The 24,706-nt window shown below is 39.8% G+C and overlaps 1 long non-coding RNA gene across 1 annotated transcript; it reads right to left on the bottom strand.

Moving 5' to 3' along the window:
• Positions 1-13,208: 13,208 nt before the first annotated feature.
• Positions 13,209-18,572, bottom strand: LOC121884401. The gene is made up of 3 exons (XR_006092340.1): positions 18,473-18,572; positions 17,458-17,550; positions 13,209-13,790 (listed from the first exon to the last, which is right to left on the bottom strand). It is a non-coding gene; the product is annotated as an uncharacterized LOC121884401 (long non-coding RNA).
• Positions 18,573-24,706: the final 6,134 nt, after the last annotated feature.

Below are 24,706 nucleotides of genomic sequence, written 5' to 3'. Positions count from 1 at the left end.
GGATGATGACAAGATGGGCAGTGGTGAGGATGATGTGTAATATTATCTACTGGCTGCTTTTTGTGGGCGCTGAAGTCTGTGTGTGTGGAGACGCAACCCAGACGGACTCTAAGTGCCAGTTTCTATCAGTACAAGAGGTGTGTCATGTCAACCTTTTATGAAACCCAGTGCCTACTTACTGTATGCCTGATGTGATGATAGCTGAGGTGGCTGCGTCCCTGCTAATGTAATCATAGGCTAGAGAGTGAGAGTGCAACGAAGGCATTAAAAATCTTACATTATTCAGCTTTGATACTTTTAAACATACTATGACTTAGAATAAGAATATTACTTTATAGATCCTTCACACTAACATCTAAAGCAAAGAAATTTTGGACCAAAATCAATTAGATTCAATGGAAATCTGTGGATTTGCTCATAGAGGCAAAGTAAATTTGTGCAGTGCTTTTACGTAGGGGTCAACTTTGGTGAACTTTGAATCTAAAATTTACACCATTGATCAGTTGCAATCTGTCTTGACAGTGCTGACTTTTGAGTCAAAAATGGAGGAAGCTATCATACTAGCTATGTTGCACCATGCAATTTTAAATACATATTGCTCTGCTGGAGAATATATTGCTCCACAAAAGAGATGTGGCATCGTCTGCTGTCAGTCATAGGACAGGAAGACATAAACTGAATGCTGTAATAATCAAGAATTTTTATATTAACAATGGATCACATGACTAGTTGTATGTGAAAGGGGCAGACAAAGTTAGCAACTAGCTTCTGAACAAAGTGGAACATTTAGCAGCTAAGGAGCCAGATATTTCTGTCAGGGCTTGGTAGAGACCAAAACCACAGGTAAAAGAGGCTGAATATTTGACTTACATTGCCAGGACAGAAACATAACTCCAAATCATGGACTGTAAAGATGGACGTAGCATGGTGTGACGTCATCCATTGGTTTGCATTGGAGCCAGTTTGGGTTTTAAGCCCAGAGTTGCAGCCATGGATACATGGTTGCAGCTTAAGGTCGGCACCATCTTTTCCATTTGGAGCAAGGCCTTGGAAAAAAAATGTTCATTCTTTAAATAGAAGCTCCAAAAGTCTTAATCCTGAAGCCGGGGTAGCATCAGGTGAGCGAATTGTGACACAGCTGTCAATCAATGCCCACACAGCAGACATCATAAGTCAGACTATAAGTCTTCAAATTGTATTAACAGAGCAATAATTTCCAAAATGACCACCAGCTCACTTAACCATAATGACTTGTTGAAAAAAAAAAATACTGAAAAAATTACAGTATTTCCAGAGAGAAGTTGATGCTTTGTGAATGGGAGTTGGAGCCATGGATTTTTTGGAGCCGGTATCTAACAGCTGTCAGTGGCAATACACTTTAAGGTACTTCTGCATTGGCTTCAGCCCCAATGTTGTTCTGTGTCTGCTGGATGTGTAAATAGGATATTGTTTGTTTCCGCTGACCTCAAGGGGCCAGAAAAACTGTTATTGCAGGTTTGATGTATTGTCCAGCTGGCAACCAAGAGTGCAGAAGTCACCAAACATCAAGTATGTATTTTACAATGAACCATGAAATATCTTTGATCATATGTATGCAAATAGTGCACTTTAAAATGTACTCTCTGACACTTTTAATCCATTATGTTAAACCAAGTAGAATAAAAGGTCGAACTTCAGAGAGGTTAGATTCATTTGAAAATCTTTCTTTATGTATCTCTCCCTGTCTCATTGTCTTCTTTGTCTGAAGAGTCATTCATTCTATTTTTACATCTAAATGCATCTACTTCTCAGCCCAAGCTCCGGTGCCTTCTTCCCAGCAGTTCACAGTGTAAGGTGAGCCACTCACGAACACTGTCTTCTAATCCTCTGCTTTTCCACAAATCTCTCCTTCAACACGTGTATGGCACTAACCACCACCACTAGCTGCCCTCAACATGCTTCCATCCCGCACAGGGTCAGCAAGGTGAACCCGCCTCCACTCAGCCCTTTCCAATCCTTGTGAGGTCTCACTGTGCCTTGCTGTCAAGTGCCTAAAGGCCGTCCTAGCGGATCAAATGAGTGTTCAGGCCCGCTCGCCATTCAGCAAGGTCTCTGTAGCTGCCACCCTCTTGGCTTCAAGAGATTTTTGTTGGCGGGCATGGTGATAAAAGCACAGACATCATGGTAATAAAAAAGCTGACAGGCTACAGGAAGGACTGACTTTCTTTCTCTCCTCCTCTAGCACTCCATCCATCTCGTTTTGTCTCATATCTCCTCTCCCCTTTTCCTCATCGCTCTCCTCAGCTCTTGGTTCCGATACACTGGTGCCGTAGTCTATACTGTCATCTGTATGGTCAACGGAGCCTGAAGAAAGGGGAGGAGGAGTGAGACAGAGGGGGCAGAGAGACAGAGGAATGTCTTGTGTGTGTATACGGGGGAGAAGTTGATCAGTTTGAGTTGTATAAGTCCTTGAGCAAAGTCACGTTGTGGAGAGGGACAAAAGAGGCGGCCATGGATGCTGACACTCTATAGGAAGCTTTGACCAAAAACCTTCCATATACTAAGACCTTTACTTAGTACATCAGCGGGATGAGCTTTGAATGTTAAATATTTAACATCAGCTTGCAGTGCTACCAGTATCGATTCACACCCAACCAGTCATTAAAGCTGTCCTTCCAGGCCACGTGTGGGCTTGACTTAATTCAAACGCAGCATATTGATGGGCAAATTAACAGTTTTTGTGTGAAATGTGTGGCTTTAAATCAAAGTTTTAAATTAATTTATGATTGAAATTATTCATTATATTCTACTGCACCGCATATCTTGCATGGATTCGCAAAAATGTCCTGTGAAATATGCGCTCTGCCTCAGTTATCTATGTTCTACACAGCCAGCAAATTTGAAAACACTATTCTAATGAGGTTTTTATTAGTTATCTTCAAGGCACAGCTACGCTACACATTAAACAAACAAACAAGATGATGTTTCTGGACTCAAAGCCAGTTATTCACACATCTGTCAACGCCGTCTGATCAAAACAAGCTATAGAATCTGTAGCTGTAGTGTGTGGCTGCGGGAAACGTCATGTTTCAAGATGATTGGGGATAATGAAACGAGGAGGAAAACCAGAATTAAAGTTTCATCATCTCCTCATCTCACCCTTCACACTTTGCCGAGCAGTGGTGGGAGGATACTGATGATGCTGCCAGATACGACACACATGTTTTGATTAGGCGGATATACCTTTTCTGATTAATTGGATTAATTAAGTGGGTGAATAGTCCGCCAAGTGATAGCACGAGAGGGTTTTGTGTGCAAATTTAATTTGATAGGTGTGCACTGAATACAATTAGGAGAGCTGCGTAGATGTGGGTGTGCGGCAGAGCGCAGGCTGTTAGAGACATTGAGTAAGAAAAAAGAAGTAGATAGGGTATGTGTGTGTGTGTGTGTGTGTGTGTGTGTGTGTGTGTGTGTGAGGAGAGAGACAGAGTGAAATCCTCCCTGACCTCCACTGTTGGTTAGCCTGAGGATGAAGAGATGACACAGTGGGAATGGGTAAGCTAGTGTGGGCGGTCTCTGGTGCAAGAGGGAAGGCACATAGATGAAACACTGTCAGAATTTAAATGCAATGTGTGCAGCTTTTACCATCAAAAAAACATTAGCAAATAATTTGGAGACATAAATATATTTAGCATGAACAATGAAAGCTGAGATAATAGAGTATATGCTAGCTACTATGCTGCACTTAAAATAATGCCTGACCGGCCTGATATTTACAGGAAATCTGTTGAAAATCCTTTTTACACAGAGATTGTTTCACTGCACAAAAAGAAGACACAATAGTAATAAACCAATAATAAACCTTCTTGAGTTTCTTGAAAGAGCAGATGGTGCAAGAGCAGATGGTGGAAAAAGTATGGAAAATCCCTGTCAACATATAGTATATAACTGTATATATACCCAATAAGGAGAGATCAGTCGGAAATATACATAGATTATCCTAAATCTTTTCAATGTTTATTGAGATTGCAGCAAAGAAAGACAATGGACGCCATCAACCGGGGGAATCTTCATTAAATGTTGGCCATGAAAATAGAACATAATACAGGATCTCAGTATACTAGTGATGGAGTTGGCCAAGTAGGTGTAAAAATATAACCTCCAGGAGTGTCACAAATACCCTGAAATGACTCTTTTTATTGTCAGAATTTGATTTGAAAGTCTTGAAAGAGTTGTATTAATTAATTATATGTGTGCGGAGAGTAAGCATAAAGTCAGCTGGAGGAAATCTGGAATTATTCTATACTATTATCAAACTATTACTGTAGAAAGACTGCAGGTATCCTCTAATAGCATATGACTTTGCAATAAGAATTTTCTATATTTTATGCAGAGCCAAACCAACAACGAATTGATCCTACTTACAAGTATTAGATATATATAAGATATATAAGATCTAGTGTTTGCTTACAGCATGCCAAATATCAGAAAGAGAAAGGCAGACAGGAGAGTCCCTCTTCCTTTGCTGGAGAGGGCTTGAGATGAGATAAAACAGGGCAAATCAGTCAGGGGAGTGGCCTAATCATATGGCATTTGCCATGTGGATCTGTACTGTTTTCACAAGAAGAGGCAGAGGCTAGAGTGTCATGGATCCAAATCACTTCCCAGAGTAGGATACTGGACTCCCAAGAGGATTTTCTCCACAGAAAAAGAAAATCCTCCTGAGAAACTACCTGACGCAGGCAGCTGATTTCAGGTTGAGCCCAAAGGAGATAGACTATTAAGCTAGAGTAGGCTATATGTAGATTTATTATGTATTTAACTAATTCACAACAATTTATTCATTTTAGGTATGGACGTTTGCCTATGATTTAGCAAAGGCATATAACTGCAACTATCCTGAAAGCTGGGCAGAGAAAGGGATGGCTGGAGCTGATTGGTTTGCAGCCAATAAGATATACTGTATGTATATATGTGACACAGAGAGGGACCTCTCACAAAGCTTAAGACATTTATTGTATGACTTCCAATGCAGTTAACCATGTTAACTTCCTCAATAACAATAAATGGCTAGCTCATGCCTCATTACATTGGTGTCTTTTGTGTGTCCGTTTGTGTGTGTGTGTGTGTGTGTGTGTGTGTGTGTGTGTGTGTGTGTGTGGTTTACACATGTGTAGAATTTGTTTGGCCAACATTTTAGAGCTACAACGGTTTTAATAAGAGAGTAACCGTTTCTTTTAAGCAAAAATTCAAAAAAGTCAAATGTGACGATTTATTGCTTTTCTTTGTTGTTCATGATGGTAAACTGTTAGTCGGACATTTGAAGACACCACCTTGGGCTATGGGGAACTGACAGGAATTTTTCACTATTTTCTGACATTTTGTAGACAAATAATTGATAAAATAATTGGTAGATTAATTGATAATCATTACTTGCTGCTGTATAACAACCAAAGAGATGAACTTTAGTTTAGATTCAGAGGAAGGATACAGGTAAAATTTACATGTTTGAATTAAATATTTGATCCAAGGGCATTCGATAGTTTCTTGATGTATTGTTTCTGTGGTGAATGTGGACCAAAACAAGTACTGCCTCCAAGATATGCTGATATAAATTCAGTAACTGCTCAAAACCAGTACAAGTCTTTTGAGCAAACATACCCACTCAAATCCGAACTAAAGGCACAGAAAAAAAGATCAATCTGTTAGTTTCTTTCATGTTGTTGGTGTATATACTCATTCACACCTCACATCAACTGTATTCATTTTTCTGTGTTGAAGTAGCGGCCGTAGGCCGAGCAATTGGCCCTTCACCAACAGGCATGTTGTGAACATCACTGCTCTAGTTTATTTAATGCAGTTAAGTATTACAGACAGATATTACAGAGACATTGATGCTATTCAGTTTGCATTGGTTGTCCCCTCATCCAGTGAAACCTTCCTGCTCAGCAGCTGTGAAAGCTGCTTCTCCTTGTCCAACTCTTCTTGGACCTCCTGCTCCATTTGACTGAGACAGAATCTCCTCACTGTGGTCCAGGCCTGTCAACAACATTCAGTAAGTCTCAACAGTAAGATAATAAAGTAATAATAATAAAGTAGACTAGTGTTACATATCACACTACAGTCTTGAGATTCACTATATTTTGCTCACCAGTTCAGCCATGAGAAGATGTTTTGTCTCTAGTCTCCCAATCATTTTCTGAAACCTGTAAAAATAAAAAAAAAAGATTGTGTTATTTTCTACAACTGTTACATGTTCGTAAAAAAAAGTTGTAATATGTCAGTTTTCTATCAGTGTATGAGTCAAATAAACAGTCAATTTGACTTACTCCAACACGAAGTTTCTTCCTGTCAGCAGCCAGGTCTTCAGCTGTCTGACAGTTAAATAAGCAGGGACTTGATCCTGCTGCTTCAGGAGCAGAAACTGCCCCAGCATCATTTTCTGCAAGACAGATTCAGCATACAATCAGCTCACAGAAACACCATATTAAACTCAAATGTAACATCAAATTGAACAGTGCACCTTTACATTTGACAGTGACTTACTTCTGCTTGGTTGCAGCATCGCTCATCTTCAGAGAAATTTTTTGGATTAGTTGGTGTCCATTTCTAAGAGATGTCAGTTTTCCACAGAAAAACAATCAATCAGTACAGTAAACAATCAGTTAATGTGTCTGTCGAACTCAACGAACGAATAAGTTGGTTCAGAGGGTTTGGACAGCTGAGCGATCAGATACCAAATCAGTGAGAATCTGCAGCTGTTCTTCAAGTTAAGAGCATGATGTGTGACATATTATAAGAGCTGGATAGGGCTCTGCCGCTCAGCCTTGCAGCCAATTTTTCCCAGTGGTCACTCGCCATAGTGCAGCAAAAAATTCCTCTGTGGCCCAAAAAGCATTTTTAATCTATCTTAAACCTCTGTGTCATAGACCCGAGTTGTTGTACAAAAACTACTGAAAACACATCAATGTACGATATGTAACACAACAAGTTAGCAAAGCTCTGTAAACTGAACTGTCTTCCCACACATGTGCAGTGGCGTCTGCCTTGCATGGAACTACTTTCTGGAGACTGAAAACATGATCACTGTTATTAATCTGTGCAGCGATTTTTAAACAAATCTTCTTGGCGATGGAGCACATCACCCAGTGCAACAGTGTGGCTCATTGATGTAGTTTTAAACATTTTTGCACAACAACAGGGCTCTACATCACAGAGAAATATGATATATCGCACTTTGAATATACACACAATACTTGTTAGTAGGATTAATTAATTTTTGGTTTTGCTCTGCACATGGGATTTGCTGACATGGGAAAAATATAGAAAATTGCCAGCCAAATCCTTTTAAAGTAAATTGTTAGCCTAATTAATAGACACAAATTGAGGAAAATGTTTGCATGCACTTGTTTACTGTCATATTGTTGCATATGTGCATGCTATTTCATGTACTCTAGGGTTTCCAGAAATCTACCACAATCAAAGGAGCATTTACTGTCAAGCTCCGGGGTCTCATTGAAATCATGTTTACACAGGATTTTGTTCAAGCCAAACACAACAGCAGGTGATTTCACTGATTAGTTCCTCCCCTCTGACTGAAGGTGTGCTAATCAGTGAAATCAGACGGTGTAATGTTTGCTACAGGCACATGGCTCTCGATAGCACAGTTTGTTTTACCAAGCTATCTCCATCTCATGTTTGATCTCATGACTTATTGTCTGTCTGTCTGTCCTTCCATCGGTTTATCTCTTTCTCACACATTATTGTCCCCCAAGTGCCGTCATCCTCACATCTCTCCGTCTGCTACTGTTCCCCTCTTATGCTTCTCCTCTCTGGCCTCTTGCCATCCTTCATGCTGAGATGTACCCCTTGTCTTCCTATGTGAATAATACATGGCCTTTGAGGCTTCGGATAGGAAGAGAAAATAAGATCCATGGCCTGGGCTGCTCTTCTGTCTGTTCACCTCCTGGGACCCTCACGCTCGCAGCGTCTGGCCAGCTGCTGAGAGGAATACTGAGCGACCTCCCATAACACACACAGTCGCACCGTTATTGGCAGGTCACCCAAGTATATGCACAAAAACATATGCAAATCTTTATGTATGCTTTGTGTTCATGAGGGGGAGACCTAATTGCAAACAAAACTTCATGATCCGCTGTGAGGTTATGATACAGTTTCATCTTTCCCAGAATAATAGGCCATCATCACTTGTAGTCTTGTCCGGGTAATTTATTGTGCAAATCTGGCAACCTTCTCTACATTGGAAACATCTGCTCATGACAAAACAACCCATAATGGAGCACCAGCTTCTGGATCCTTTAATGAAATGACAATTACAAATTCACACCTAAAGCTTCCCTTCCCCAGAAGCCCTCTCTGAGAACACAACATCATAACAGGGACAAATGAGAGCAAGTCTCCCTCTAATTGATAACCTCATTACCTATGTCTACCAAGCTATTAACAGCCCCCCGCTCTGTAGCGCCCGGGTCACTGGGTCACCACTGGGACTCACATACGGGAGCAGCCAGCATTAAATTGGTACAAGCTGGCCAGGCCTCTGTGTGCTACACTAGCTGTCCACTGTCAAATGGGCTCTGCCGGACAGACACACATCTCGACGGGGCACCGCCTGCCACCAGCTGCTCTTTGATGATACAAACAGAGAAAGGGACACAGATGAATGTTGGACGGAGAGACCTGGCAATGGAGGTGTCAGGTGTCTGAGACTGTTATCATATCACCAAAGGTGACAATGCCTCAGTACTTTCACTTTGTGAGATGCCTGGATGCACTTTGGGAAAAGTGTTTCAAGTAAAAGACTCAATAATTCATACAACTTTATGTCCCATATGTGTCCATGTAGTAGGTAGTCTTCTGATGTTTGATGATAACATCTGAACTGGGGCTTCAGCTGATCTGATCTGATCTTTGTTAGAATTCAAGTGAGAGGTTGAAATTTGTTGCCAGTAAACAAATCAAATATCAAATTTGTTTCAAAGATTCCAAACACTAATATACACATGACTCTAGAGCAGTATTTCATGAATCAAATCTAAGCTGCCATTTTTACTTAATTTAGATATGTTAACAATTTCCAAAAACTTCTTGTCCTAAACTTGCATTAAGTTTTTGGCCACTTGGGGGCAGCGCAACAAGCTGTAAACAGAACATTGATATACTATCGCCTTATACTGGTGATACTGTGAAGGTGCTCGCAAAAAGTTTCCTATTTATACATCAAGCAGACCAAGAGCAACATTATCATTATTTTGGAGTCATGTTCCTGATCAACCAATGAATGTATTTCCAATATTCACTCTCCTCTTGGCTTGATTTTGGTCTTCACCAACCAGATGCCTGCTGCTTCTTGAAATGGGGTTGATGAGAGTGTAAGACTTTTGTAAATTTTTTGGACCACAAAACCAAAACAATGAGCTCAAAGATCCTAAATTTGATATTCTTTACTTACTCTGGACCTGCTCCTTTCCTTTTTTTCCCATTCATTTACTCATGTTGTGTGTATGATATTTTGTCTTCAGTATGATTGTGTTGTCGACTCAACCTTCACATTGATGCAGTTGGAAATTGACTGCCAGCCTTTATCCCGGGTGTTGTTAAGCTACAACTCTATTGCCTTTTTGGCCAATATACTTGATTGAGCTTAATAGAACTGCAGTCCTTTTCTAGCATTTTTTTTTTACATTAGTGATTTAAATCATGCATTTCTCTACTCAGCCAACACTCAAATTACGTGAGTGAGTACGTCAACTCACAAACCAACTTCATTAATCACAAGTCAATTTAGTGAAATTGATCGAAGTTGGAGTACGAAGTCACATTTAATGAAGCGTGACTTTCATCGATAGGTCTTGCTGTTCTGAACACACAACTAGCAAGATCTTCACAAGAAGAACCAACCATGCATTTTCTTAACATGTTTATCTTAAAACAAATACAAAGTCATCCTAAAATTAATGTTACTCTAATAAAGTGAAGTATACATTGTTAGGCCAGCCATACTGCACACACTGCAGTCATCATAACCTAACATGACACCTTTGTAATCATAAACCCTTTCAAATTATTAGGTACCATTCTCTCTGATACTGCGTGTTGGACATTCCACATCTCAAAAATGTCTAACAGCTTTAAAATGTTTATTTTACTCATCTGACTCTATAATTACTTTATTCTTTTTAATTGAGATATTAAACAAGAGGGTTTTTTTTCTAAACCTGGATTCACCTCATCAGTGTTGTGACAACCAAACCATTTGCATCACACTTCCTAACAGTGCTGGAGAATATCTGTCTGCTGTTTTCCCTGCCACACGCTTATCTATCGACAGCTGTCCAATCAGGCTCGATCATCAAGACTGCTGATAGTTTATTGGTTCCACTCAAAGACCTTAAAGATACCAAAACTCTTATGGGGATTCATCACAATCATAGCTGTCATTAGTGATGAGCTGCTGTGAGTCTCCCATTTACACCAAAACTTTCTCTCTTCACAGGATATACGGGTTTTTTTTAACACTTATACTGACAGACAGTATAACATCAAAGATTAAATCAATCTTTGTGGTGCTAAAAGAAAACCTCCCCTGAAATACTGTTGACCGAAACTGTCTCAATCCCTGTCTTGAAGGTATGATGCAACACAGAAGTGGATAATTCTTCAGGTATTGCAGTCTTAACAAACCTTAAAGTGGCTATATTAAATATTTTTTAGATACAACTGAATAAATTACTTTGTAATATGAAAGGGTTTGCTCATAGAGGCCATCTTACAAAGAACCACCCAACCTAGCAGTCAACTCGCTTTACAGTCGCCCTCAGCTTTATGGAGCCTTTTAGTCATGTTTTGATTTTGAACTTCGTTTTGGCTTTGTGGCCTGTAACTCTGCTCTTATAAAACTTGTCTTCAGCAACAACAGGTAGCCATTTTAGGCAAAAATGCTCTGATAAACCCATTGTATGCTACCTGCCCAGCACCAAATAGCAGACAGAAAAAGTTATCAACTAGCTAGTGAACATACTGGAGCATTTAACAGCTAAAAAGACAGCTATAGTCCTCAGTAGGTGGTGGAGACCAAAACAGAGATAAAAGAATGGTGAATATTGGACTCGCATTCACCCGGTGGCCTGAAACATGATCCCAAATGAATGCTAATGTTGCTCTGTACCTGCTGGATGTGTAAATATGCAACTGTTTGCCATATCAACTTTATAATGTACATTGGATGGAAACTTGAGACTTGACTACTGTCATTTTCAGTCAAAACAGAAGCTATGATAGCACTTCTGAAGAGCAGTGAACGCAAAGATGAAAGAAATATGCTGATCTAAGAGTTATTATTTCTGTAAATTGACTTGTGCAGCTGTATTCATTTCACAATTTGGTTGGAAGATAATGACCTATTCCTAATCCTTAATCTCTTAATTGTTTCTCTAACAGAGAGAAACAGCTGTGAATGAGCATAACAACAGACTTATATGAATCACTGAACAAACTGGAGCTGTGGGCAGTGAGTTAGAGGTCTGGAACCATGCTACAATAGTATTATTATAAAGTTAGCCACTGATACAACATAAATATACAATAATTAATAAGTTGACAGCAAGAGACAGGGAAGAACTTGCTAATTGAGCCAATCCTGATCGTCCCTTCAAAATGCTGTCAGATTTGGACGTGAATTGCGATGGTGGATATACACAAATAAGCTGATCAACAGGATGCTTAGCGAGTGTTTCCTGATGGACGCCCACAGGAAGGTGGACTTGAATGGCAGCTTGGCAGCCAGTGGTGGAGAGATCCATCATGCCATGACAGGAAGGAGAGGGCTCTGATGTCTTGGCCTGCCCTGAGAGGCCAATGCCTGTCAGCTTAATGAGGCTCCCAGTGACAGGTGATGTGGTTAGATTGTGTGTGTGCGTGTGTGTGTGTGTTTGTTCGTGTGCGTGCGCATGTGTATGTGTGTGTGTGTACGTGTGAATGTATGTGTGGGTATGGATTTTCACAGAGGTTGAACAAGTACCTCGTTAGCATGACATACACAGTTGAAATGTGTGTTTTTCTATCTGGCACCGTCTCCGACAGCCTTGTGTTCCTCTTTTGATCTGTTTCTCAGGAAAGATGATACTTTTGTCTCCATTTATAACTCTTAGACTTGGGAGATAACTAAGGGTTTGTTTTCCTCTGCTGTTCAGCAAGGTTCACAGGTGTGCACATTTGCACAGCCACGTCCCACTGGCATCTAAATTTCTCTCTCAACATCCCCAAAGTTGCTCTAAGCTGAGTAATTTATTCCAACCTGTGTGAGTGCACCAAAAAACTTTGCGTATAAATAACTCTGACCTCTCTATCTCTAACTTCCTTTCCCCCTCCACTGCGCCTCCCTGCCTCTGAAACTCCCTCACCTCTTCCCCTCAAACCACCCACTCATCTTCCTTTCCCCATGTGAGGGTATTAGGTTCACACAGTAGAATATAGATGAATCCAGCATGGACACCTCTATTGATTTCTCCCACACCACAGACACCGGGGATAATGAAAGGGTTTTCCTTGCTTCCCCCGAAGTAGCCTTGCGTCATATTTCTTCAGGAGGCCTGGAAGTGGAAGACAAATTGAAAGAACTGGACTCGAGCCCATTGATGTGGTAGACTGTGCTTGTCTGATATGTTCACTAGAATCAGTATAAGGTGTGTGGCTTGTACTGTAAACAACAATAGACGAGCAGATAATGAAGACATTTTTTTTTTAAATTTGTCTTCAATTTGCGTCATGAGAGAACATTATCTGAACTCTAAGCATCTGTTCTTTGGCTACATGCTGCCAAGACGGTGACAATATCTAAAATTAAGTTATTGTTGTCATATTTTACAAGAAATTTATCATCCCACAAAATATACCCAAAAGACACACATTTCCTGAGCAGCCTGAAGACAATATTTTTTGTGTGTAAATACAGTTATATGGCTGTTGTTAAAGAGCCAACTGGGCAGTTTATGTCACTTTCATACTGATTGGAGGGTGATTCAAGTTGTGCATTTGTAGACTGATGGAGTGCCTGAAGCGATGGTGGCCATTTGGGAGCAGCGAGGGGCTGATTTCTCTTCTTTTAATCTGGTCACACTGGGCTGGGTGTGTCCTCATTTGGTTGCTTGGAACTCTAATGGCTGCAACACTCTGGAGGACTTAATTACTACCCAAGCAGCGCTCTGAGATACACTTGGAATTTTTTAAAGCCACTTGCCTTTTAATTGCTGCCATTTCTTCCCCTCTAAGAAAAGAAGCCTCTCTTTTGTCTGCACGTGAAAGGGGTTTGGAGAAGGCCAGAGTAGAGAAGAGCCACTCAGACAAAGACAGAAATAAACAATATTATAGCAAAGCGGGCTCATTTTAATTGAGATTATTTCCTAGATTGTGGCTCTGATTGAGAGACATCACTTGAAATTTTCCTCATATGGTGTCAAATATCTTATGTGCTTAAATATATTGTGTCTCTATTGATTTCTACATGAAGCTCAGCTGAGATAGAATATTCAACTATTCAGCTTGAGCCAGCACAGACTGCTCTCCCTCTGACTTTCTCTTTCTTCGCACCCAGAGGGGCGCCTGGTTTCCACAGCACCAAAGGAGAGCCTCTTATCATGGGAACATGACAAGCAGGTGCCCGGTGCTCAAGAGTGATTGGTGTCGGCGCCTGTGGGGTTGAACTCGTGGCCTTTTCCGCCGTTACTCTGCATCAAACATGCTGATGAGAGTTGATCAGCCCTGACAAGCAGTCTCAGGTTAACACTGATGAGCTGAAATTAAATGGAGAGATGCATGTTAAAGTACTTAATCACATGTTTTGGTTTTGGTGCCAGAGAGATAAAGGATACCAAAGGAATGTAAGATAAAAACCGTTGCTACTGCTTATTTTTACCTGACCATGTAGCATTTCAAGGGTACATGGAACTCGTCCTACAGATTTAAAAATAGCATAAACTGTCCATGTAACCTCATTTTAAGCACTCCTCTAGGGGCTTTGAAATCATGAAATGATTTATCAGAGTTGACACATCAATTTCTTTTGCGCTCACAAATTCTGCTGCATATGCTTGCTTCATATGCTTTTGGTCATGAGATTATTTTCTCATGAACACTTGTCACAGATGCAAATTTTGACAACTTTTTCTTTCATTCAGTAAAACACTGTCACATTTAATCAAACTAGCACACACACACACACACACACACACACACACACACACACACATATATATATATATATATATATGTGTGACAGCATGAATGGACGTTAATTTGAAGGATTTTTCCCAAGTTCTTTCATATTTGCTGTGTTATATAGGAAATACAGTACATACATTTGAGAGAAACCTAATGTTTTATGGTCATATGTGAGATAATATAATACCCTTTCTTATCACCTAGTCTACTTCCTTTTATCTGTCTTTGGCTCCTTCTCCCAGTTAGTGGCCTCTCTCTTTGGGAGAGTGGAGCATGGCAGCAGGGGTTTAACTCCTCCATGGCTTTTGGTTAGCCAGCTGCCCTCATTGGAAACTAGATTGGGCCACCTTTCACTGCCGCAGATTTTGCAAATCCCCTTCATAATGTCAGGACTGCTGTTTCAGGAATGCGGGATTTTGCTGGAAGGCTCCGCTGGCATTTTCTCCAAAGGTCACCTGAGCCGTTCACCGTTTAGTTATATGATTTTCGGAGCATGCCTTTTCGCCAATATGTTCAATAGTATTGGCACCTTATACTGTAGGTGGACTGAGCCCTTAAGTAGTATAGATATTGATCGCACAGGAACAGGTTCAGGTGAGTTATGTGTTGTATGTGTGGCATTTTAAAGCTGCTGGGCTTGAAATGGATGCACTGAGTAAAAACGATTTGAATATCATAAGGAAGGAAAATTAGTCTTGCGCTAATATATTCTTATATACAGTCTGTAAGGTTCAGTGCATTCTAGGAGACAGTTTATGGTGATAGATTTCACCTTTTTGCTGTGTTACTCTGCTTTCCTCTTCTTCAGTGAATGAACTGCTACATTTTCCAGAATGCTGTTGGAAATATACAGAATATGTGATGACAGTAAAATTAACTTAATTTTGGATATTCTGTGGATAACACTAACAAGTAAATCTTATTAACTATTAATTAATAGTAACTATTAATTACTGGAGGAACAGGATGAATTTATTTTTTCTACATATGCTCCATGGGCTTATGTGGCCCATAGATCATGTGCAGTATGTTTTCATCTGGGTAATTTCCATAGACGTATTATAAGAGCTGGATACTGTACTGAAAATGGCACCCAAGAATTGCTCGGCTGGAGCATATGGCAAAAAAAGTTTCTAGCTCCCGGGTTTACTCGGCATTGTGTGACCCACTGAATATGCACAGCAGTTTTTTCTCCCACTGGCCCTGCCCATGAGTTCCTGCTCAACCCAAAGACTTTACATTGTGATGACGTCACAGATTTTTAAATCGCTTTTCTCGGCTCGAGGAAAGTATTACAAATATAAAACCTCCATGGATCAAATATTGATAATAGAAAGAGTCATAATTGACCTTGTTTGCAGTTCAAGATGTCCTGTCAAGAGTTTTACAGATGTCTCTTTTATAATGGTGGTCTATAGAGAAAAGGCTTTTTGGGCCGTAGGACGATTTTTTTCACTGCAATACCACAAATGACAACTGGGAAAAAATGGCTGCAACACTGAGCAGTGGAGCCCTATCCAGCTCTTATAATACATCCATGGTAATTTCTTTACAGTGGGAAGTTTTTTTTTGGCTCCATGCCCCACTGAGCAACTTTCATAGGAATGAACGGAGCCCTACCTCCAATGCTGCATCCAGTTCTCTATGCATCGATGGACATGACCTAACGTTACAGCATCAGTTTAGATAGATAGATATTTAATGTCTAGAGTTCATTAGGAAATCTTGAGTTGGAGTCTATCTACCGTAAGTGTTAATGTACTGTGATACTCTGGGTGGCCTATCTGCACCATTATTTATTAGCACTATAGTAGACAGGTAGGAACTAAAAGTCAATTTCAAGCTGAAGGTGTTTCAGCAAAGGTTGTTCATAGGTTGTTTATTATTGGTTTCACTGATGTTGAGTAAGTACAAAACAAGGGAAAAATAATTCTTTTGTTATCACTGTGATTATCTTAAACCCTCGAAATTACAAAATTAATGCTGTTCTTTATTGAGTGCAGTCGGGGAATTAAAGGACCCACAAAAAGAAGTTTGCTCTGTGTCCGGTCCATTAATTTATGACCAGGCTACATTTAGAATTTAATATCTGAAATCACGTCTTTGTTAAATTGTCATAATTTATATATCTGCATGGTCAAACAAGGGGCAGGCAAAAGTGGCTTTGCATGTTTGGAGTGTGTTCTTAGTTGTAAACAAAGGAGAGAAGGACTGCACACTCATAAGCAATCTTTTTATTTTAAATTATATAGATCAGCATTTCAACACATCTTACTTTACTCAAGAGATTTGAGCTTTGAAAATAAATTAGCTTAGACTGGACCAAATGTCCATCTGTTTAAATGAAATGTGTTTGTTATTGGCAGAAACACAGAAAATGTCAGTGATGGAGTTACAGTTCATGCAAAAGATCTCAACCAATGAGAAAACATCATCAAACATCAGCCAGTAGGGTTCACTTTTTTTTATTAATCCAACATTCAGAAAAACTCTACTCTACAACACTAATATAAAACATTAATGACAGAGCCTTGAAGTGACATTGTCTATATAGTTATATCTATCAAGAAGGCTGATGTCAGATCAGCTATAGTAATCTTAGCAGACTGGAAATATTTTTGGCAACTAACCAACAACATTGTAGTCACTTCTGGTCAGAGTGACCTGGTACAGTAAGCTGGTCACTCTGAAGACACCTCAAAACAACTTCTTAGGGTGGCAGCCAAGTTTGATGATGCAAATAGTGAAAAACTGTTTAATACCTTCGAGTCCACTTCCTGTTTTATTTTGTAGTCATGGTTCTTGTGTATTTTGCTGAGAGTTACTTCCGGTTTCCCGCCAGTTTTCCCCACACACCTGTGCCTTGTTTGTAATTAGTCTTGCCCTATTTATACCCCTATGTTTCCACTTACCCTCTGCCAGATTGTCATAGTTGCCCTTGTGTGTACATGCTCTCCAGCCGTTCTCTCTTCATATTTGCTTGCCTGGTTTTTGTCTCTGCCTGGATTAATGGACTTTGGTTTTTGTGCTTTTTCCCTGAATGGATTCTGCTGCCTTCACTGACTACCTTCCCGCGTAAGACCTCTGAGTTTCTAAGTAAGTAAGTTCTTGTCACCAGAAGTTTTTTTTAGCAGTGATCCATCAATCTAACTGACTACATATTGTGACTGTAGCTTTTTTGATGTCTTCTGTGTCAGAAAAACATTATTTCCTGCTATTAAAGATACTGGTGTCACTCACTGCCGTAGATCAAGGAATCTGTTCAGCTGGACGTCTTCTACCAGTTGATCAGATGACAGCAGACAAACACATGTTGGCTGCTTGTGGTTCACTCTGAATACAACACACAGAAAGCTTTAGTGATCAGTTCGCTGAAGGTTTCAGGTCCTAAATACATACAGCTACAAGCAAATTTAAAGTATCCCACCACAGTAGGTATAAAATGCTGAAGGTTTTGTCCATCAGCCTAAAAAGCAAAATTCATGTAACCATCGTCTTCCCAATATCATAGAGCTCATGTATTCATTGCCTATTAAGTTATACTGTCACAGCACCTCTCCGAGTTCTGCCCAGCAACCTTTACATTCACTTTTATCATCGGGGCTAAACCTAAAATACTCCCAGGGGCAGAGGCCCCTGTTTGGGAGTATTTTTTTACTAGTCCCATAAGGTTATCCCCACCACTCAGTCACCATCTTTGTCAGCTCAGCTGCCTGTTCCACCAGTAGGGACCAACCTCCGGTGGCATGTGCTGTGCACTACAATACATCACCTCAATACAGCATCTCCATATTAGTTAAATAGAAAGAGGAGCGTCTGTATTTTTGATGATACTGAAAATCATACTTTTGGGATTTCTAAATGGCCTAGTATACTGTAATACCTTGATACCGCCTAATCCTATAACTCATGTACACTTTTGTTTACAGAGACAGGCTAGATGCTAATGCTAGCCAACCCCTAACAGTAAAATACAGATGAGACTTGTGCACATCCATTGTAATAATATTAGCAACAAACTGAATACTTCATTGATGATACCAGTGATTCGATCCTGCTGCAATAACATTGGTCTGTAAGTCCAAGGGGTAAAAAAGACATCACATCACCAGAGGTTAGCCAGCTAACATAAATAAGCTAATGTTAACGCTTGTTCCAGCAGATCTCTGCCAAACCACCATACCGTTATTAAGCTGGTTAAAACTTTAACCCAGCTCAGTTCTATGTGAAAAAATACAGAGAGAAACAGACGTACTTGTGGTCTGGGAACTCCGGCTGAACTCATGGAAGCTGAAGGTGTAACGTTAGGTCATGCCTGTAGGGTAAAGTTTGGTTGCAGCCACAGACTCACAGCAAAGAAGACTCGCCCCCCTGGCTCCATGATTAGATAGTGAAATGATATTCCTGATTGGATAGTTAAATGATATGTTAATCTGAGCATCCCAATCGGCTATTCAGGAGGAAGCGTCAAAAAAGCGACAAAATACTTCATCATGAATGTATAAAGAGAACTGGATACAGGAAAAGCGCCAGGCTTTGAAGCAAATTTGACATAGCGGCCAAACCGTGTAATTACAACGTCACGTGATGCACACTGGCCCAAAAAGACTTTTTCGACTTACATTGTGAAAGAGACGTCTGTAAATCAGCGGATACATTTTTTTGAGTGTTACAACCCCCGTGAAATGACTTGTCTCACTATCAGAATTTGATCCACTTGGTCGGATCACATTTATAAAGCCTAGAAGAGCCGCATGATTGGATTGTTTCTTCCCCATTCAAGTTAGCCGGAGGGCTAAACTGGAAGTATCCGACTCGGCTGGCAAAATCACTACTGCGCTTGCCCTATGGGCCGCACAGATGCGGAAGCAAAGCGGAAGTTGTTGAACTTTTTTGGCTTCATGCTCCACTGAGCAACTTTCATAGGAATGAACGGGGCCACACCTCTGACGCTGTATCCAGTTCTTTTTATACATCCATGGTACTCATAGGTTTAATTTGTACATTTGATTTGTGGCTGTAAACTTGGGAATCACACATACAGTTTAGGTCAATGTGAACTTTTTTCACCCACAAACAGATATATGTGTAACTGCAAATCTCATGTGTAACTGTAACTGCTTTGTGCAAATCTTTATGCACTCACACGTTAGAAATTATTTGTGCAAATCTAATACATTTGTTCACAAAATGTCATGCACAGCTACAGATTTCCTTACAGATTCAAAAACTAAATATTTGTTCAGATATATTTTACACATTCAAACATTGAAGTGATTTGATCAAAACATTTTTTCACATTCACAGGTTTGAATGTATTCATACAAAATGTTTTCACACATTCAGATATGGTGATATACAGCTACAATACTTTTGACCCTATTTTGTTTCCCTACAGAATGTTTAACCCATTGTTGTAAATTGTTACAGTAAAGACAGTATGTCAAATACAGTGTATTCATGTTTTTCCCTTGTTAAAGGACTGAAAAATGGTGAATATAGAATATTAAGCCAGCTTCACAATGCTTTAAATGATGGAGAGAGCAATAGCAGCATTGCACCATTTTTGGCAAATGCAATATGTGCTTTGACTGCTGTGGATGGATTACTAGAAACAGCCTTATTTGTGTTTAAGTGTTTAAACTTGGTCTTTTCCTATTAAGTCTATGCTGCAGACCATACAGCCTATTCTATAGATACAACATACTATAGAGTGAGGAGCATAACGTGGTGTAGTTGCAGAGACAACACTTTTTACAATCAACAAGCAACAATGAAACCTGTCAAGCTGACAATATTAAGAGGGATGTGTGATACAATAGCATTTTCTTTTACTGCATTCCTACATGCCTATGTATGGGAACTTGCTGGAACTACAGTATGGAGAAAATAATATTTCAACTAGACAGCTATCCCTAAAAAATTCAAAAGATCTGGATAAAAATTCTTTTGCAGCTTGCACAGTGGGTTTGCATTTATGAAATGAGGAATTATGTATTTTTCACCACAGCTATGAGAGAGAGAGCTGTCTTTGCCGCATCCATGGCCTTAACAAAAAGTCAAAAGGGTGTTATTTCAGTTTAGCTTCCATAAATATTATGTCTGTTGAAATCTTTTGGTAATGACTGTCTGGGTCTAGCAATTTTCTTTAATACCAGGCCTTTTACCCTCCCACAAACTTTTAGTAATTGTCAGACCAAACAGAGCTCAGAGAACGTGCATGGAGATGTTTTGTCTGATTGCCTGTGTGTGTGTGTGTGTGTGTATGTGTATGAAACTACAGCATGTCTATTTATATGCAAGTGTGCGTATTCCTTTCATTTTGAGCTGGACTGTGAACGTGTGTTCTCGGACACACAAATGAATGTGTGCACATGAATGGATGCGCTCAGAAGTAATTGGTTTGGTCCGCACATCACCAGTGGAACAGCAGAGGACAGGAGGAGAGGGGAGAGAGAAGGAAGAGAGAGGATGCTTTGCTTCAGCTCATTAACCAACGCCTGTTAGCTTGAAAATAAATTGGGTGAGATTCCACCACTGGAGAGGCTGATTAGTTCATTTTTCTCCTACCGCCAACTGATCCGTCGTAGGTGTAGTGAGGCACAGCCACTTCTCTCTCTTTCATTCTCACTCTGTCTCACTTACACACACACGCCACGTGAGCCCATGAAGCACGCACATGCTCAGAATCAGCGGCCCATGCGTCCTGGAGCAGATGTGAAAGAGACAGGTGTCAGATGACTTGCAGCCTGCCACAGCTCAAAGGTCACCTAGACCTACAGTATCTCTGTCTGGCTGGGCTCACAGCCAGTGGTCGGAACTCCATCCAGTGGGACTGATGGCTGACAGAAAGCTTTAAGAAGCAAGCAAAGGGAGCAGATGGAGATAGCACAGGGCACTAGGAGGAAAACAACATAAAAACTTTCCTCTGTGATGCTGGCGGCTCTGCAAAGAAGTAGAGTGCTTTCTGCGATGGTTTTGGTCTACTGATCACTCCTAACATATGATTCTGAGACATCATCTAGCCTTCCCTGTCATTACGGCGGCAGTGGAAAATGCCTCTTCAGGCATCATTTCAGAATAGAGCATAAAAGCTGAAATTTGGATCATATCGTGTCATTTTGAAAACCTTGGCATGTGGTTAACATTATTAGCATGCTGTTCAAAACACCGGCTGAACACTTAACCAGGCTGAAAGGGCCATTGTCATCCTGAATAAAAGCACCTCAATTTGGCAAGAGCTGCACTATAGAATGGAGATGATTTTTCAAAATAAGTATTTGCTGCAGTAATTGACTAGAATATGCGTTTAGCTGAGAAATTACCCCACAGCAGTGGCAAACCACCAAAGCACTTCACTGTGGGGCTACTTCAGTCTGGTGTTTTTATGAGTTTGTCAATACACACTGTACATGCGTGTATGTTCACTCTCTCATACCCACTTACACACAGCTCATGCATTAATAGACATCAATAGACATACTGTGTGCATGAATGCACCAGTGAGCACAAATGCGTGATCAGGTGCACATTAAAATGTTAATTTTGTGTACTGACACACCTGGCAGAATGGACTTGTTCAAAACAAACGCACCCACACACAGTAATGGTCAATGGTCTCTTTTTGAGCAGTCATCGAACGGGCTGTCATCTTTTTTCCCCCCACTGCTCCTCCCTCCTTAATAACATCATTAATCAGGCGGTGTCCGCGCTGAGATATGGGTCGATAAACAATTTGGTGCAACATGCCTAATGAAAACCGGAGTCATTTAATATATTCACCTGCTTATAAATCCTACAGAGAAGGTCCTGCTTTCTCCTCCCACCAAAGGTGTTATGCAATACCTCTCTGACACAAGGAGCCTTAAAGAAATCTGTACCAAGCGCTAGTTATAAACATTATTATTATTATTAATGATACCATAAAGAATCAAGTTCTCTCAGAAACAATGCATCAAGCTGTTATTGATGTGACACTTAAGCGTTGGCTCAAAGGCAACAGTATCTCTATATCAACATTTTAACCTTATGAATTATTATACATATCTGAAATAATTTGATAGCCCAGTGATATTCAGTGAAATCAAGCTGGTGTTATTCAAGTTAAAAATAAAACAGAACTTAATATCATGTTTACTAAGAAAGAAAAATTAGACTGTAGCTTGACTGCAGAGAAAGAATTTCAATGTCTAATTGTACTTCCTTTTCAGGTGTTATTAGACATTCAAATGATATGTATGAAAGTTTTTTCCTTATCACTATTTGGCTCATAAGCTTGGACAGACAGATGAAGTGGTTTAAACAGTGAAACATTTATTTGCAGATGATTTGATGTTAAATTGAAGTGTTATTGAAGATGATGATTTTTCATGTTTCTAAATCAGCATTGGAAAATTCAGTTTGATGGTTTGAGGTCAATAAAGAAACTTTTAACAAAAAGGTTTTTTGACACAAGCAAAGATTTTCCTCAATTCATTCATCTGGTCAACTGGCAGGTGAAGTTGTAAGGTTGTAAAATTATAAGGTGGGTTATTATATGAATACTTTGATAGGAAGAATGATTCATTTTCCCTCGACTTTTCATAATTATACTTTAGATACCTACAAATGCATTTTGATGAATAATAATTACGCTCTGACCTGTCAGACAGATGATTCAAGATATCCGAAATTGTAACCTGACTGTAAGTTGTAAGATAAACATAAAAATGATACAAATTCATTTTTACTAATCAGTTTCTTGTAAGATATAATGACATTGCAGATATCATTCAGCTATTTTATCATTCAATAGCTTTACCAGATTTATACTGCACATATCTAAAGGTTATGAATAGTCAAAACATGAAAATATTATTACATTCTTAAAGCATTTCTGCCAACAGCCTTCAAATAATCCTCAGTTTAGTTTAAATCCAACATATCTGCATCAATATAACAATAAAACTCAAATCTCCATTTTAGTTGTTATTTCAATGAGCGATGTCTTTAATTCCTCACAATTAAGGATTTCTAAAACTATTATAACTATAACTCTGACATTACTAATCAAAATTGCAATTGTTGATGTCTGAAACTTGACCTTGAATTAGAGTTAGGCTTATGTTTTTCAAAATTCACACAAAACTATCTTTCATAGAGATACAATAATGCACTGATGATTGATTATATTGTTAGATTTTCATTTATTAAAAATAATAGATAGATAAATAAAAGCTTCAAAACTTTAGTCAACAATTCTAGTCATGTTTTTTTTTTTTTATGTGGTTAATGATTAATTTCTGACGCCAACACCGGCAGCAGCCCATATGGGAATAAAATCACACTTCCTATTTGCCCACATCACACCCTCAAAAATGGATGTACAAAGTTATACACATAAACCACCATGGACTGAAAGAGGCCAAACTGGAGGCTACTGCCATTTACACACACTCACACACAAATTTGTGGGTTACTGGACGATACCCTCACGCCAGACTGGTGGAGGAGAGTGTTGACTGGATTAGTCATGCGTACAGTTTCGTCTTTCTGCTTGTGTATGTGTGTGTGTGTGTATTTGACTGTGTGTGTGTGTTTAGTGCAACGTACCGTCATGTTTGATAAAAGCTGTGAAATATTTCCTCCACACAAGCCTGATGATTCTTGCTGTTTTCTTATTTTGCCTTGTTATCTCTACCTGAATGGTCAATGTGTCTCTACCTCTCAGTTTCATTTCACCATTTACAACAACCATCTGTTTTGTTATCGTGTCTTTTATGAAGAAGATACAGTTTAATACATGCATGTGCACATTAACACATTCCTGACTGAGCTGATCTTGAACTGGCCGCCTCTTTCTTGCCTTTCTGTGTCAGCTACCCTGAGTGACATGCAGCCTGAATGGACATGGCACCATCATCTGACTGCGACCAAATGAGCCATGAGTAATGACAGGGGACACTGAGCCCATTGGCTAATTGTCCTGAATAATGAGCCTGGTTCTCCTCTCTGATTGGTGTTGGAGGTGGGAGGTTGGCGGCTGGCAGATCCATCCACAGTATACAGTGCAGAGTTACTGAAATGGATTTGTCAGATGACTGCTGGGGTGGCAGAAGTCGAACCTCCATTTTCCATCCATCCACTGCAACATATATTGTAAGCTAGGAATAAGCCCCTGCAGTCTACTGCTTGGCTCTGCAGAACAAAAATAACCCTCAAAGACAGCTTTTGTTTCAGGTTTGGCTTCAGTGGACTTACATTCTAAAGGCCTTTACACACCGGGGCTTAAAGGCCTTTACACACTAGGGATGTGATGAATAAATAAAACGAAAATGCAAATAACTCAACTCGCATCAAAACTATTCATACCGGCAGTGACACGAATCTGCAAAAGATTTTGTGACAGTTCATTCTGCTGTCAGTCAGCCCGGTGAAGGCAGTTTGGAGCTGTTTCTGTGGACAAAGACTCTGAACACAGGTTGGATATAACGCTCTCCTCTACTTTCGT

Source organism: Thunnus maccoyii, chromosome 2 (assembly GCF_910596095.1).
Source record: "Thunnus maccoyii chromosome 2, fThuMac1.1, whole genome shotgun sequence".
Classification (NCBI taxonomy): domain Eukaryota; kingdom Metazoa; phylum Chordata; class Actinopteri; order Scombriformes; family Scombridae; genus Thunnus; species Thunnus maccoyii.
The sequence above is the reverse complement of the archived record's forward strand: the minus strand, read 5'-3'. Positions and strand labels throughout refer to the sequence as shown.